We start from the raw sequence: 18,293 nt of genomic DNA, 5'->3' as shown, positions 1-18,293 counted from the left end.
ATATCTATCTATCTATCTATCTATCTATCAATCAAACTATTTATCTATCTGTTTGTCTATCTATTTACAGGATATTCCATAAATGCCCTCTGGGACTCATACCTGTCCTTATATCTTGATGCCTTAAAGAAGTGGCCCACCACACAGCATGCTGGCCACACATCGATGTAAAGCTGATAAAGAAGGCTTTTCTCAAATACCTTGTGTAGTCAATTCAGCCTCTGAGCAGTGCTATTGCAGTCCGCTCATCCCCATCAGGTGACCCCAGGCTCCATGACCTCTGAGATCTAGTGATGTCAGGTCACAGGTCAACTTCCAGTAGACCTGACATCACCACGACCGGCCCCAGTCTCCCTGGGCTGTGGGTGGAGTTTCATCGCTCATGACAGCCCAGCATCGCTCCTGCTTGCAGCTCTCTGCAGTGAAGGAGAGAGTGCGTAAGATGCTGTCCTGTAATGAGCGGTGAAACTCCACCCACAGCTCAGTCAGTCAGGGTGACTGGGGTCAACCTCGGTGATGTCAGGTCATCTGGAAGTCGACATGACATCACCGAATCTCAGAGATCATAGAGCCCGAGGGTCACGTGATGGGGATGAGCGGACCGCAATAGCGCTTGTCAGAGGCTTTACATCGATGTGTGACCAGCTATGCAGTGTAGTGGACCACTTCTTTAGCTTCTTAATTGGCAACTAACTACTACATTCAGTAGTGGAATGACTGGAGATGAGTGTATCGCTGATTCTGTATCTTCTGTACAGTCTAATACGAGGGGCTGCTGATAAGTCTTTGGCTTTACCCAGAAAGAAACAAGATAGGATGATGAAACTTTACATTTATTCCACATACTCTCCACTGATATCAACGCATGTCTTACATCACAAAAAAAGAAGGATTTAGGTTGTGCCTCAAACCAGGCTTCTGTACAAGCCATGAAATCAGAAATGGTGTGAAATTTGGTACCCTTGAGGTGTTTCTTCAGGTTTGGAAACAGAAGATAGTCAGAGAGAGCTAGATCTGGTGAATAAGGTGGGTGGTCAACCAGCTGGAAGCCCAGCTCTGCCGGTTTTGCCATGGTCGCTTGTGCAGTGTGAGCAGATCATTGTCTTGCAGGAACAAGATTCCTTTGGACAGCTTGCTGCGCCTTTTGGCCATCAGAGCTACTTTCACTTGGTCCTTAAGTTCAATGCAATACCTTGCATTGATGGTGGAACTCTTTTGAAGGAAGTCCACTAGCAGCATTCCCTCCTTACCCCAGAATGCCATCACCTTAGTGGCTGATTTTTGCATCCTGAACTTCTTTGGATGAAGAGAACCACTGTGCCTCCACTCTTTTGACTGCTCCTAGTTTTCATTGTCATACAAATAAATCCAGGTCTCATCCATAGGGACCAGTCAATCCAAGAAGTTCTTATCAGTCCAAACTCTGGCAAACGCTGACAAATGGACTGGGAAGTTTTTACTTGCATGCTTCTCTGATTTGTTGTCAAACATTTGGGGACCCACTTGACGCAAACACGTTCACGGGAAATCCCCATGATGTCTGCTATTGCTTTAGCTGAAAAACGTCGATTCTCCAGTATGAGGTTGTGCACAGCAGCGACGATCTCCGGAACAATAACCACTCTCGGTCGTCCAGGATGTTCCTCATCATTGGTGCTGAAGTGGTCTGTTTTACATTTGACAACCCAGTTTTTAACTGTGGAATATGAACGTCATTGATCCCCCAATGTCTGCGACATATCACCATGAATATTCTTCGCGGACTTTCCTTACAGAAACAAGAATTTTATCACTCCTCTGCTCTAAGTTGCTGTGAATATCACATTAGACTCCACCATTTTGTTAGTCCGTGCGCGTAGAACACTTGCCATAAGCAAAAAACACAAATTTTTGAAAACATATATTAGACACGTAAGGTTTCCATGTGATGTAACATTCGTTACCATAGAAACAAAAAAAGATCACAAAGCCAAAGACTTATCAGCAGCCCCTCATAGACAATGCTTCATGTAGGCATCACCACATCACTATCCACTTTCCTAAAATTACTCGGCACAAGATTTTGGGCCTAAAAGTGAATGGTGGCTATTAAATTTAATATTGGTGTAGCACATTTGGTGTCCTACTCTGCACATTACAGTTGATGGCAGATCATATCTCTCATTCTATTCTCACATTGTTTATTTTAATTTCCCTGGGTAATTTCCCATTTTGATTGTATAAAATAAAAAAGAACTATAATAATAAATTCCGTTAATATTCTTTTTATAATGTGCTGCTCCTGAGAATACTGTTTTCTCATGAATATGATGGGATAATGATGATGTAAACATGCACCATGGTAAAGCGTTTATGGGTCACGATGCTTACCCTGAATACATACAAGCTTTGCTAATTAACAACAGGAAGTGTTCCTCTTGAGACATTTTAAAAAGTAGTTACTTTAAAGTAGTGATTTCCAATAAGATCCAATTGACCTTAATTAGTTGTAACAAGTGTAAATACTTAATCTGCTCAAAATGATGCAAAAGAACAAAAATATAGAAAGAAATGTGCATTTAATAACAGAATTATCTAAATATACACGTATAGATAATATAGAGGTCAAAGAAATGGCCATATTTATTGTGTGATGTCTTTTTATGTGATATTAAATGGGATGCGTCAGCTGAAACTGACGGCATAAACTAAGCACATAGTCTTGAAGGTGATATAGGCCCTATAGAAATTGGACCTATAGTGTCCTAATCGCTGGCTTTGGTCTGCAGAAATGGAAGTTTAAAGGGGTTGTTCACTACTCTGCAATAGTGGCCACATCCCTGTAAAACTGATTGGGAAGGCTTTATCTAGATACGTTGTTCAGCCAATTCTGCCTCTGAGTGGCGCTATTGCGGCCCACTCATCCCCATGAAGTGACACCCCCCGTGGGCTCCATGACCTCTGAGATCCGGTGATGCAACTGGCCCCAGTGTTCCTCAGTGACTGGGCTGTGTGCGGCATTTCACTGCTTATCATAGCCCAGCATGTCGCGTGCTCTCTCCTTTGCTGAAGATTGTTGCAAGCAGGAGCGATGCTGGGCTGTGACGCTGGACTGTGACAAGTGGCAAAACACCGCCCACAGCCCAGTCACTCAGGAAGACTGGGGCCTCGGTGATGTCGAGTCAACTACCAGTTTACGTGACATCACCGGATCTCAAAGGTCACGGAGCCCGGGGGTCACTTCATGGGGATGAGTGGACCGCAATATCACCACTCAGAGGCAGAATTGGCTGAACAAAGAATTTAGAAAAAGCCTTCCCTATCAGTTGTACAGAGAGGTGGCCACTATCGCAGAGTGCAGGGGAAAAATTAAAAAGAAATAGAAAAATATATCATTTCGATAGCAGATTCGCTGATTATTAGCCACTTTGAGATATTAACAGCAACATCTAAGTAGGTAACAGCAGCTATCAGTGCTTGCTCTGGTTGCTGCTCTTAAGCGGGCTTTACATGCAACGACATCGCTAACGAGATGTCGTTTGGGGTCACGGAATTCATGACGCACATCCGACCTTGTTAGCAACGTCGTTGCATGTGAAACGCAGGAACGACCGTTAATGATCAAAATTGTTGACACGTCATTCCTTTCCCGAATATCGTTGCTGTTGCAGGACGCAGGTTGTTCGTCGCTCCTGCGGCAGCACACATCGCTATATGTGACACCGCAGGAACGAGGAACATCATCGTACCTGCAGCCGCCCGCAATGAGGAAGGAAGTAGGTGGGCAGGATGTTTGGCCTGCTCATCTCCGCTCCTCCGCTTCTATTGGGCGGCCGCTTAGTGACGCCGCTGTGACGCCGAACGAACCGCCCCCTTAGAAAGAGGCATTTAATAAACGAGTCAAGACATGGTGGAATAGAGCTTTTTTATCAAAATATATAGCAAAGGAACTTATACCGAGAGGTTTAAGAATCCAGCTTTTTCCTTCATATGCCATTGATGAGGAAATATTCAGGAATAAATGGGAACAAGTGGCGAATAAATGCTCTAGAGATTTTATGAGCCTACGTATGCAACATAATTCAGACACAATTGATAAATTGGATGAGAAAATAGAGGATATACAAAAAACATTGAAAGAGGAATTATCAAAAAATGATTGGAGTAAAGTAAACTGAAATAGACGAGGAAATACAGAAATGGGAGAAATCAATCTGTGAAAATAAAATTAAGAAATTTCAGCGGGATGAAAATGATCGCAAATCTAATGCAGTATATAAATGGAGTCACTCCTTTAGGGGGAGACCCAGAACAATTATGCGATCACGATCTGGATCCATGACATCACAGACGTCTGGGGAGGAAAACCCAGTAGTTCGACCTAAACAATCCAACTATTATGATTTGAGATATACTAGAACTAAATCTCCAATTAAACGTAAGAAACAGCAAACCTCTCTACCTGAAAAGAAGGATAACAGTAAGAAAAAGAATAATCCATTGGAGGTAATTAACCTATCAAATTATATATTAACACCTACACAGATTGAAGTCCTTGGTAAAGGTTTAACCTTTGCCCCAACCAACGGCTTCAATGAATTTGTAGCAACTAAAGATCTTTTCTTATTTGTACGCAAGCTAGTCTTGAGAAAACTACATGATAAAAGTGATAAAATAGATAACACTAATGTAATAACAGAACAAGAAACATTAGAGATATTGGAGGATTTATTAAGAGAACAGGATTCTACAGATAAAAAAGACTTTCCAAGCAACGTTTACCCTAAATCTACTAGGTTCCCCCCCTTATCGATATCACCAGCCGTTGAGATTTTTGTAAAATTAGTCATACAGGATTTTAAAAATATCCCATGTAAGAGAATTCGAGATAATTTGACAAGTAATCAGTGTAAAGCCTTAAAAGAACTAAGTGAAATGGATGATATTGTGTTTAAACCGGCAGATAAGGGGGGGAATGTAGTGCTATGGCCAACCGCGATGTATGAGAGGGAGGCGTTCAGGCAGTTAAAGGACAGAGACACTTATCAAAAACTGGATAGGAATCCCCTGTCTTCCTTCTCCTCCGCTCTTGAGGATATCTTACAAAGGGCTTTTGAAAAGGGGATTATACCAAAGAAAATTTATGAAGGGTTATTAAACAAAACTTCAAAAATACCTACCATCTATTTTATTCCAAAAATACATAAAAATGCAATACAACCTCCAGGACGTCCGATTGTTTCGGGCATAGGTGGAATTAGTGAACCAGTGTGTAAATTTATTGATTATTATTTAAAACCTGTCGTAGAAACACTTCCATCCTATGTCCGTGATACAACGGACGTCCTGGCAAGAATTAATGGTATCACCCTGGAAAAAGATATGCTCCTGGTCACGGCCGATGTCGAGTCCCTATACACCTGCATACGACACCAAGATGGACTAAAAGCGGTCCGTTTTTTCCTGGAGATGAGCAACTGGGATGGCGAAATTTGTAATCTAATTTTGGAATTACTGGAATTTGTTTTAACACACAATTTCTTTATTTTCAAGGACAGTTATTATTTGCAGAGGTGCGGCACTGCAATGGGCGCGGCCTGTGCCCCTTCGTTTGCCAACCTCTTCCTTGGATTTTGGGAGAGGGAGGTGTTTGGCGACGAGGGGGTCCGGGCCGTGGACCATGTGCAGTGCTGGCTGAGGTATATAGACGATCTGCTCATCATCTGGCAGGGGTCCGAACAGGACTTACAACAGTTTATGGTACAATTAAATGAAAATAATTTTAACATCAAATTAACTTACACATGTAGTAATGTTTCAATAGATTTTTTGGATATTAAGATTTGGACCAATGCCAGCATGGTGTTGCAGACGGACATATACCGAAAGCCCACCTCTGCAAATACCCTTCTACATGCTACATCTGCTCACCCTTTTTCTACGATAAACGCCATCCCAGTTGGTCAGTTCCTCAGGGCAAAACGGATCTGTTCATCAGAGGAAGCCTTTCACCATCAGTCCGCCGACCTGAGGCAGCGCTTCAGGGACCGCGGATACAGCAACAGGTGTATAGGGAGAGGATATGGCCGGGCCAGGGACATTCCTCGTGAGAAGCTCTTACAGACAGGGAGGAGGGGACGGGAGACGGGGAACCAGCTGAGATATATTTCAACATACAACAGTGAATGGATGACTATGAGATCTATCCTACAAAAGCACTGGAATGTATTGAAGACGGAACCAACTCTGTCCAAATATCTGCCTGACTTCCCTCTTATGACGTCGCGAAAAAGTAGAAATCTGAGAGATATACTTGTTAAAAGCCATTACGAACCTCCAAAAAGAAATCTATTTAACATGATAGGTCCTCCACATGGATGTTATCCATGTGGTGACTGTATATCCTGTAAAAATAAAAATATATGCAAGCCCAAAGAATTTTCCTCAGCAGATGGCAAAAATACTTATAAGATTAACCACCATATCTCATGTAGCACAACCCAAGTCATATACTATGCCACATGCGGTTGCCCAAGGATTTATGTAGGCCTTACGTCACGACAATTGAGAACTAGGGTGCGTGAACATGTTCGTGACATAATAGCTGGGAGAACGGCAATGGATGTTGCGCAATTAAAAACAATTCCCCGTCATTTTAGACAGAAACATAACTCAGATCCTATAACTTTTTCAGTACGGGGCATTGATCACATAACCTTGGGCAACCGTGGTGGCAATATTATGAAAATACTAGCACAAAGAGAGTGCAGATGGATTTCAACTCTGGGTACTATGAAACCCCTGGGTTTAAATGAATCATTGGGTTTTGCTTCATACCTGTGATTCTCTATGTGTGAGAATAAGTGTCTCTAAAATTCTGCCTTCCCCCATTGGCAATTCTTTTAAATTGTTTTTAATTATTGTGGTTTTTAATATAGTATATTCTTTTCCCTTATTGTTTTAGTGACGTCCCCTTTGGTCTAATCACTTGCCTTATAATTACTGAGAAAATATGAAAATATGAAAGAAATTGGACTTATCTTTTGGAAATCGACAGTGGCAGGAAGAGGGATGAGGAGATATGAAAAGGAGGTGGTTAAAAACATAGAGAAATGAAGAAGAAAGGAAAAAGAAGGAGACCGGCTATACATATTTGTGTGGATACTTTATAGTCTATTGCAATTTTGCTCCTTCCTCTTTTCCTTCTTTTCCCCATTTTCCCCTCCCCCCTCCCCCCCTTCAAATCCCTCCCATCCTTCCCTCCCTTCCCTTTCCCCTCCCCTCCCCTTTCCCTTCTCCTCAAAACAACCCCTCCCCCCCCCCCTCCCCTGTTGCTTCCCCCAAGTCCTTCACACTATTATTTTGGTATAATTATTAACAAAAGATCAAATGATTTGTAAATCTTAATAACTATGTGTAAGATTGACTTATTAATATTATCTAGAGATGAATGGCAATATATATGATATATTTTTCCTAATATGTGGTTCACTACATGGTTAACTTTGTGGCCGCTGTGTCCATCAGTGCGGGGGTTGGCATGGTGCCTGCCACCCTGTCGTGGGGTGGGATGCTATGGCTTGTAAGTGACCATAGTTAGGGAGACCACCAAGAAATTGGATAGATAAGACCTGTATAGAGGTTCATTGTTTTTTGACTGGGATTTAATTGCTATAATACTGAGTGCAATATTTTAACTGTTTGTGTAAAAAAATTCTTTCAAGGAATATTTTTGTATGTATTAACAATTTAATAAAAGAAAAGATGTATAAATTGATACTGACTCAAGTTTCTCACATTCTGAAGCCCTTAGAAAGGAAGCGGTTGGCCGGCCACAGCGACGTCGCTAGGCAGGTAAGTATGTGTGACGGGTCCTAGCGATGTTGTGTGCCACGGGCAGCGATTTGCCCGTGACGCACAACCGACGGGGGCGGGTGCTTTTGTGACGCCCTGGACTAGCCAGGTAGTCACATACATAGCAACATGCACACCCCCACCCTAGACAGTAACAACAGTCAGACAAAAACCCTTGTTAACTCCCTCCAGGGTCTGATGTCCACACCAGGCGGTTGGCCCCACCCACCAAGGAGTTCACAGGCCTGGAGGCAGGAAAAGGAAGACAGATGAGTTTTGGAGGTGAAAGTGAGAGGAGTAAAACGTCTGGGTGTGCCTGGGTAGGAGCCCAGGCACTGACAGCAAGGTTGGCAGACGGTGGTGGCCATCTGCAGGAGTTGGTGGAACTATGCGAAGCCGTAAGGACCGAGGTCGGGCGTTGGCCCGCCGGTACCGAACTGGGGAGTGGAGTGAAGCTAAGCACACAGGCAGGGCCATCGGACCCCGACCAGGCTTGGAGCCGCCGTCAATAGTCAAATCCGAGTGTGACAGGAACGCCAGGGGTTCCCCAACAACCAAGTCCCGACAGAAGGCAACAGTCCACACCGTGAGGATATACAGCCACCGCCACAGGCTAGAGATCCAAGGGCCAGCGCCTGTGGGAAAAACGGGCTCCTACGGCACCTATACGCCGGGGAGTGGACTACCGGTGGGCAACCACAGGAGTCAGAACATTCTAAACAGTGCAGGGAAAGACAGCTCCCATCAGCCGTCCGGGGAGAGCACAACAATAACACTGCAGTCAGCTGCGGGACCCGTCCATCCGGCTGTTTTGGTTTACCAGCGACTCTGTCAGTGATTTTCTGAGTGAGTACACCAGTGCCGTCCGGCACTGCGCCGCGCAGTCCCTGCACCATAGCCATCAAGCCTCCCCATTACATCACCGGGCCCCGGGATCACCAACCCCCCTACCCACGGAGGGGACAACATCCCAGCTGCACCCTACCATCTCTCCCGGGAATCCCGTTACCAGCAGCGGTGGTGCCATCATCACCACGTCCCGTGGGTGGCGTCACGAACAATCTCCCTAAACATACCACCCCTTTTCTATCATGGGCGAGGACCACTGCTCGAGTCCCCGGGTCCGGCCCACCGCTCGAGCCACCGAGCAGCAGCAGCAGAAGCCCCGGACCCGAGCGTGGCCAGCGCGTCCCCTCCGCCCGCGACACTTTCACCTTTTCACGCTAGCGATGTCGCTGTGTAAAGCCCGCTTTAGAGGCAGATGTTGGCTGTATTACACAGCCAACACCTGCCAGGTATGGAAGTATGTATTTAGGTCTAGAGCCAGCTTCTTGTACATATTGTATGTCACATGTTAGCAAGGGTTAAAAGAAGGACCTCAGAGTTGTTTGCGGTTATTGCCTGTGGGTTAATATCATGTGACATTACCTTGCTCACTATTATTTTCTAACTTTAGATATTTTTACATGCAGAATACGTCTTCTTTAGTTTATTAGCGATTTATTTATTTATTTATTTAATTAATCTGTCCTAATACGCATCCGAAAAAATAGAAAGATCTGAGATAAACTCGGCTCCATGTTCCATATCATATGCAGACGTCCAGAGCTACATATTACAAACACTGATGTCATACAGTAATATGCCACTGAAACACTGAAATTCAATAAGTCCTCTGCTCAATATTCAGTCCCTCAACAGAGATCAAGTAATTTGTGGCATTAAAGGGATCGTGCCTGAAGTGAAATTTCTGTGCAAAATTGATGTGACCACAAAGCCAGATATGTAACTGAGAAAAAAAAAAGCATAGAGAAGACAGATTGCATTACCTTGATAGATATTCTTACCAAGCAGTGGAACAATAGAAAATAATTGTTTTCAACAGATTATGTTTTATTACCTGGAGGATTCAGTGGTTTGCTTATAAATGAAAATTGAGAGACAGGGAGAACTGTTTCCAATTTGTAGCTTTTGGCATCGGTTCTTCAGTACATGATGCTGGTCATACACATAAGTTTGTTGTCAGCAGAATGTATGATTGGCCAAGAACTATTAATCCCAACTCCACTAAATACCATATTTTTTGGTTTGTGAGACGCACTGTTGCTCCCCAAAACTGGGGGAAAAATGGGGGTGTATCTTTCAAACCGCATATGATTTACCGGGGCGGAAGTGGTGGCACATGGTCAGTGATATGGAAGGCTCGGAAGGGGTGTCACTGCAGTGGAGCAGCTCCGGAGGGTCAGTGTACTGCAGCTCAGGGTCAGCGATACTGTGGTCCCGTGGGGTGTCGCAGCGTCGAGTGCCATTGATCTGTGAGCTACTTTGAATTGCCGGCGGTTGACACAATGACTTCAAGAAAATGGCTGCTGCCATTTTCTTGAAGTCCATCACGTCAACAACTGGCGATTCAATTGAGCCTGTAGTTCGCCGGCAGTTCAATGGTGCTCGCCGCCGTGACACCCCACGAGCCTGCAATATCACCAACCCTCCACTGCCGCACACTGACCCTCTTGAGCTGCGACACTCCCTCTTCTGAGCCCGCTGGCAGATCAATGGTGCCCGCCGCTGTGACACCCCATGAGCCCACAGTATTGCTGACCCTTCAGTAACTGACCCGCTTGAGCCACGACACCTCCTCCTCCGAGCCTGCAGCATCGTCAAACCTCCTGAGCCATGATACCTCCTCCTACAAGCCCGTAGCATCACCTACCCTGCCTCCTGTGACCTTCCTGAGTCGCTCCACCATCGCCGCTCCCCCCGGTGAGCTAATATAAGAGGCACTACAATTATAAGACGGACCGTCATTTTTCAGAATTTTTTTTTCCTATTTTTCCTTCTTCAAATTTGGGGTATGTCTTATAATCCGGTGCGTCTTATAAAAAGAAAAATATGGTACATGTGTCGCGGGAGGGGAGGAGGCCGCCGCCGCTGCGCTCTCGCTTGCGCTCGGGTCCGGAACTGCTCCTGCCGCTGCTCGGTGGCTCGAGCAGTGGGCCGGATCCGGGGACTCGAGCGGCGCTCCTCGCCCGTGAGTGAAAAGGGGTGATTTTTGGGTTTGGGGAGTTGGTCCGTGACGCCACCCACTGTTTGTGGTGAGCTTGGCACACCACCGCTGCTCTGGACATGGATCATGGGAGCGATGACAGGGAGCAGCCGAGATGTTTCTCTCCCCTCCATGGGTAGGGGGTTGGTGGTCCCGGGGTCCGGTGAGGTGAGACAGGGAGGCAGGGTTGGCGAGGTGCAGGGTCGCGGGGGCAGCACGGTGCCGGACGGCACGGTGGTACTCACTCAGCCAATGATGGATACAGAGTCTTCGGTAAAACAAACGGCTGGATGGAAGGGTTCCCTCAGCCGGCTATTGTGGTTACTCCCGGTAGGTTGGTGGTGGCTGCCTTTCCCTGCACCTGTTGTGTATCTTCGGTCGCGATGGCTTTCCACCGGTAACCCGCTCCCCAACTTGGATATGGGCCGGAGGAGCCCCTTTTGCCCGCAGGCTCTGGCCCTGGGAATTCTAACTGTGGCGGTAGTTGTATTTCCCTTTCTCGGTTTGGACGGTTGCCTTCAGTCGGGCCTTTGTTGCTAGGAAACCCCGGAGGTTCCGGTCGCTAACGGATTTGACCTGTTTAACGGCGACTCCAAGCCTGGTCGGGGTCCGCAGGTCCTGCCGGTTTGTGCTGGCTTCTCTTCACTCCCTGGTTCGGTACCGGCGGGCCATCGCCCGTCCCCGGTCCTACGGTTCCGCGTCGATCGGCCTCTCCTGCAGACGGCCACCACCGTCTGCCAACCTTGCGGTGCCCGGGCCACGTACGCGGACACGGTCAGTCTGCTCCTCACTTGCCACTTTACTCCTACTCCTTCACTCTCCCTAACTCCTCTGTTCTGACTTCCTTTTCCGCCTCCAGGACTGTGAACTCCTCAGTGGGTGGGGCCAACCGCCTGGCTCCACCCCACCTGGTGTGGACTAGAGATGAGCGAACCGGTCGCGGTTCGGCTCGAGGTCGGTTCACCGAACAGGGGTCCCGTTCGAGTTCGGTTCGTCGAACGTTCGACGAACCGAACTCGAACCAATTGGCTATAATGGGAGGCAATCACAAACACATAAAAATGCATGAAAATGTACACAAACAGTTAATAAACATTGCCATAACACTTACCGGTCCCCGCGATCCCTCCTGCACTCTGTCTCCTGCCGCTATGCCATCCGATGATCGCTGAATCCTCCCGGTGACCGGCACTGCCAGCAGAGAAGCAGGACCTATTGTGACGTCAAAATAGCCATGTGACCAGTCACGTGGCTATTATCTCATTGGCTAAAGACTGGTCACATGACTATGACATGTCATGTAGGACCTGCGAGTGCATCTCTCCGGTACACGGTGCACATTTGTGTATCGCCGTGTACCGGCGATATGCTCTAGCACACGGTCGACTCCCCGTTCCGTTAGGGACCGGCTGACACAGCCGGTCATTAACGGAGATCACCGTTGCCATAGCAACGCAGTTAGCGGTGACGTCACCGCTAACCGCTGCTCCGGGAGCACCGTTGCTATGGTAACGCGTCTGTCAGCGTTACCGCTGTTACCGCTAGCAGCACTGATCACTCACGGAGTGAAGGCTGCACGCTGCTTCCCGATTGTAGTGAGGATTGTAGTGAGGATGAGGTGCCCCAGCCCATCAAGTGATGGGCTGGTGCACCTCATCCTCACTACAATCGTCACTACTACTACACTAGTGAGGATTGTAGTGAGGATGAGGTGCCCCAGCCCATCAAGTAATGGGCTGGGGCACCTCATCCTCACTACAATCCTGAAGTGCAGTTTCTTCAAATTCATTTAAAGGCATTGGAACGCTGAAATTGCTGCTTATAATTTAAGCCTCTATTAAAAACCTCTTATCAGCGCTGGTTTATTGGGGATTTATTGGGCTGACAGGGGGTAATAAAGATGGAGTCTCTAATGTGTCTGTGTATTTATTTCTATTAAAGTAGTTTTTCTCTGTGTGGTGTCTTTTTTTAACCCTTTATTGGAGATTCTTAATGGCCGGGTCAAACGTGCCTGACATTAAGAATCTCTGGCTTAATACTGGCTAGTAAAACAAAGCCAGTATTAACTCATGATTACCCAACAAGCCACCCGGCTCCAGGGCTGTTGGAAGAGTTGGATACAGCGCCAGATGATGGCGCTTCTATGAGAGCGCCATTTTCTGGGACGGCTGCGGACTGAAATTCACAGCAGAGGCGCCCAGAAACCTCGGGCTAACCTGTGCTGCGGATTCCAATCCCCAGCTGCCTAGTTGTATCCGGCTGGACACAAAAAATGGGGCGAAGCCCACGTCATTTGTTTTTTAATTATTTCATGAAATAAGTGAAATAATTAAAAAAAAAAGGGCTTCCCTATATTTTTGGTTCCCAGCCGGGTACAAATAGGCAACTGGGGGTTGGAGGCAGCCCGTGGCTGCATGCTGTACCTGGCTAGCATACAAAAATATGGCGAAGCCCACGTCATTTTTTTGGTGGGCAAAAAACTTCTGCATACAGTCCTGGATGGAGTATGCTGAGCCTTGTAGTTCTGCAGCTGCTGTCTGCTCTTCTCCATACAGACACACAGCAGCTGCAGAACTACAAGGCTCAGCATACTCAGCATACTCCATCCAGGACTGTATGCAGAAGTTTTTTGCTGAAAAAATTATGTGGGCTTCGCCATATTTTTGTATGCTAGCCAGATACAGCAGGCAGGTACGGCTGCCCCCAACCCCCAATTGCCTATTTGTACCCGGCTGGGAACCAAAAATAAAGGGAAGCCCTTTATTTATTATTTCATGAATTTCATGAAATAATTAGAAAACAAATGACATAGGCTTTGCTCCATTTTTGTGTCCAGCCAGGTACATCTAGGCAGCTGGGGATTGGAATACGCAGCACAGGTTGGCCTGAGCTTTCTGGGCCCCACTGCTGCGAATTGCAGTCTGCAGCCGCCTCAGAAAATGGCACTTTCATAGAAGCGCCATCTTCTGGTGCTGTATCCAACTCTTCCAGCACCTGCCTGCTATACCTGGCTAGCATACAAAAATATGGCGAAGCTCACGTCCTTTTTTTGTAGTTTTTTGGCCAAAAAAATTAAAAAATGCTTCCCTGGATTTTCCATTGCCAGTGAAGGTAACACCAAGCAGTGGGGGTTAGCAGCCAGTAGCTGCTTGGATTACCCTTAGCTAGCAATACAAAAAATGCAGCGGGAGCCCATATATATTTTTTTTAATTATTTATTTAAATAACTAAAAACAAAATGGGCTTCCCTGTATTTTGATTGCTGGACATCACAGTGCTGTAAAAATAAATCTTTAAAAAAAATGACATAGCTCTCCGCGGTATTTTTGATTCTCAGCGCAGATAAAGCAGACAGCTATGGGTTGCCACCCCCATCTGCCTGTCATTACCTTGGTTGGCAATCAAAATACAGGGAAGCCCATTAATTTTTTCTATTTAAAAAATAGTTAAAAAAAATGACGTTGGGTCCCCCCATTTTTGATAGCCAGCTAGGGTAAAGCAGACATCTGTAGCCTGAAAACCACAGCTGGCAGCTTTACCGTGGTTGGGGATCCAATGTGGAGGTCCCCCCAGGCTCTTTTTTTATAATTATTTTATAAATATTAATAATTACACAAAAAAAGTAGGGTCCCCTCCAAATTGGATCACCAGCCAAGGTAAAGCGGACAGCTGTGGTCTGGTATTCTCAGGGTGGGAAAGTCCATAGTTATTGGGCCTTCACAGCCTAAAAATAGCAGGCCGCAGGCACCCCAGACGTGGCGCATCCACTAGATGCGCCAATCCTGGCGCTTCACCCCAGCTCATCCCGTGCCCTGGTGCAGTGGCAAACGGGGTAATAAATCGGGTTGATACTAGCTGTAAAGTCACCTGAGATCAAGCCCAGCAGTTTGTGATGTCATGGCGTCTATTAGATACCCAACATCATAAACTGTCAGTACTAATAAAAACAAAAAAATCGACAAAAGAAATTTATTTGAAAAAACAGTCCCCAAAACATTTCCTCTTTCACCAATTTATTGTAAGAAAAAAAATAAAGGGGTCCCACGACGACTCTGGACCGTCTAGAATATGGGGGGGAGACACTCAGGGAACGTATCCCCCATTTTCTAGGAGTGCGGACCCTTCATGTGAGGAGTGTGGGTGCAATGAATCTGCACTCACTCTCCCCGGGTCCACAGCAGCAGAGTCCAAGTCGTAATGGTTGCTACCAAAGCTGCAATGCCCTGCTCATGAGGTAAGGGCATGCCTAATCAGGAGAACTACTGTAGAGGAAGCTCTGATCACTGGTATATAGGTGCTCAGAGGTAATAATAGATAAAATTAGTGAGTAACCTCGGCACTCTAAATCTCCCAGACTAAGTCAGTAAGTCACAATGGATAGTAATGCAAAATCACTCTTTATTAGTCCGTATTAAGAAAAAAAATTTTTTCATAAGCATATATGTTTTTGTCCAAAACAAGTTACAAATGACGTTTCGGCCTGAGCCTTCGTCAGATTGAACTTATCTGCATGTAATCATGAAAAATGACAATAATCAGTATCACATAAGAGTGAGAGAACAATAACATAAACTCGAACAATGTAGAGGTACAATTGGGATGCAGCAAAAAAATTGCAACACAGCAAGAAATGAAACACATGATACAAATGTCATAATACAGTACAAGGACAATATAGTAATGACAAATATGGGGTCAGAGTAGGCTTAGACAGCTCTGGTACGAAAGAGATGTCAATCATAAAGTAACATGTGCAGTAGGTGTAGAGCTACACTATGCATGGCAGAGCTAATGGGTAGACCGACCATAGAAAAAGAACGGAGAAAAGGTGGAGAAAAAGTGGAGAAAAAATGGAGAAAAAATGGAGAAAAAATGGAGAAAAAATGGAGAAAAAATGGAGAAAAAATGGAGAAAAAATGGAGAAAAAAATGGAGAAAAAGTGGAGAAAAAGTGGAGAAAAAGTGGAGAAAAAGTGGAGAAAAAATGGAGAAAAAGTGGAGAAAAAGTGGAGAAAAAATGTAGAAAAAGTGGAGAAAAAGTGGAGAAAAAGTGGAGAAAAAATGTAGAAGAAGTGGAGAAGCGGAGAAGAAGTGGAGAAGAAGTGGAGAAGTGTTTGTTCATGCCAGATGGGAGATAAATCATTTTTTACCGGCGCTGTCAATTACTGTAACGTGATCATCGGTGTACGGTGTATACCTGTGATCACGTGAGCGGGTACCGGAAAAACCGTCCTGAATCATGATCTCCAGGGTCTCAGCTAGCCCTGAAACCCCGGAGATTTTCTGACGCTGGGGGGCGTTATTCACTTATTTCTGCCTGCTGTTTATAAACGGCAGATCAGAATAAGGCTACATTAACACGACCGATCCATTTTTGTGGTCTGCAAAAAACAGTCCGTTTTTTTTCACGGGTGCATCCGTGTGGCATCCGTTTCCGTTCCGTAGACGGTCCGTATGTCATCTGTTTGTCATCCGTGTGCCTTCCGTTTTTTTTGTGTACTGCAAAAAAACTGAATGAGGGTAAATGCATAAATTTACCCAGGATCCATAGCTTCATCCTACATGAGGCGGTCACATGTTCCCTCCAGTGCCATTTTCTACTGCTTTTCACAGCGTAGAGCGCTCTGGTGATTTTCCTGTGCTTGTGCACTTCATATCAGTCTTTTCTGTCATTATAATGGCAGAAAGACACATAATGTCCCACTCTCCTGCATTTTTTAATTTTGCACCCTTTGGTGCCTTTCATGTGGAACTAAGGGGTGCTTAGCTTTGTATTTAGCCAAAAAAATGAAAAAAAAAAAATGACGTAGGGTTCCTCCTATTTTTGTAGCCAGCTAGGGTAAAGCAGATGGCTGCAGCCTGCAGACCACAGCTGGCAACCTCACCTTGGCTGGTAATCCAAAACTGAGGGCACCCCACGCTGTTATTTTAAATTAAATAAATAATTTAAAAAAAAAAAACACGTAGGGGTCCCCCCAAAATTGGATCACCAGCCAAGGTAAAGCAGACAGCTGGGGTCTGATATTCTCAGACTAAGGAGGTCCATGGTTATTGGACTCTCCCCAGCCTAAAAATAGCAGGCCGCAGCCGCCCCAGAAGTGGCGCATCCATTAGATGCGCCAATCCTGGTGCTTCGCCCCAGCTCATCCCGCGCCCTGGTGCGGTGGCAAAAGGGGTAATATATGGGGTTAATACCAGATGTGTAATGTCACCTGGCATCAAGCCCTGGGGTTGGTGAGGTCAGGCGTCTATCAGATACCCGACATCACCAACCCAGTCAGTAATAAAAAAAAATAGACGACAAACACATTTTTATTTGAAAAAACACTCCCCAAAACATTCCCTCTTTAACCAATTTATTAGAAAGAAAAACAAATCCAGGTCTGGTGTAATCCAAGGGGTTGCCATGACGATCCACACTGTCCCAGTCAATGAAGAGCAGGATGTTCCCCATTGGCTGGGAGAGCAGTGCAGTGACCTGAGCTAACATCAATGGGTCAGCCCAGGTCACTGCAGGGAATGACAAGTGCTGCTGTCAGCGAGGTACATTACCTGCGCTGATCTCCAGCACACTATCAGCCCCTGTCACTGAGTTCAATGACCGGCGCCTTCACACCAAGTATCGCGAGAGGCCCGTGACGTCACCGCTAGTCAGTCTCGGGTCGGAAGCGAGAGAAGGTGATGTGACAAGCGGCGGCCATGGAGGACAGTGACAGCGCTGAGGTCGGGATGGCGGGACTTCATCACCGCAGGTAAGCCGAGTGGGACCATGTGTGTGTGTGTGTATGTGTACATGCCGCGGGCAGGAGGGGGCGGAGCGAGCTGAGCGGGGAAGTGTGGGCTTCCTGCACGTAACTAGGATAAACATCGGGTTACTAACCAAAGCGCTTTGGTTGGATACCCGATGTTTATCTTGGTTACCAGCTTCTGGCAGGCTGCCAGCGATGGCTATTGCACACTGTAGCTGTAAAAAGCCCTGCTTTTTGCTGCTAGAACCGTTCTCGAACGTATCTAGAACTATCGAGCTTTTGCAAAAAGCTCGAGTTCTAGTTCGATCTCGAACAGCCCCCAAAATCACTCGAGCCTAGAACTGGAGAACCTCGAACCGCGAACCGCGCTCAACTCTAGTGTGGACATCAGCCCCTGGAGGGAGGCAAGAAGGATTTGTGTGTGACTGATGTGCCTATCTCGGGGTGTGGGGTGTGTTGTTGCAGTACCTGTGACGACCTGGCTTGTCCAGGGCGCCACATTCCCCCTTGGTTAAATGCAAACAAGAGAAATTACGACCAGAGTCCAGGGTACAAAGTGAAAAAACTTTATTGGTAAATAGGTGCAGGGCGGCACAAACAAGTGTGGACATAGGCAATGATCTTTAGCGGACTACTGACAAACCATAAATAATAATTGCTAATAGT

This window comes from Anomaloglossus baeobatrachus, chromosome 3 (genome assembly GCF_048569485.1).
Source record: "Anomaloglossus baeobatrachus isolate aAnoBae1 chromosome 3, aAnoBae1.hap1, whole genome shotgun sequence".
NCBI lineage: Eukaryota > Metazoa > Chordata > Amphibia > Anura > Aromobatidae > Anomaloglossus > Anomaloglossus baeobatrachus.
Note: the sequence above shows the minus strand (reverse complement) of the source record.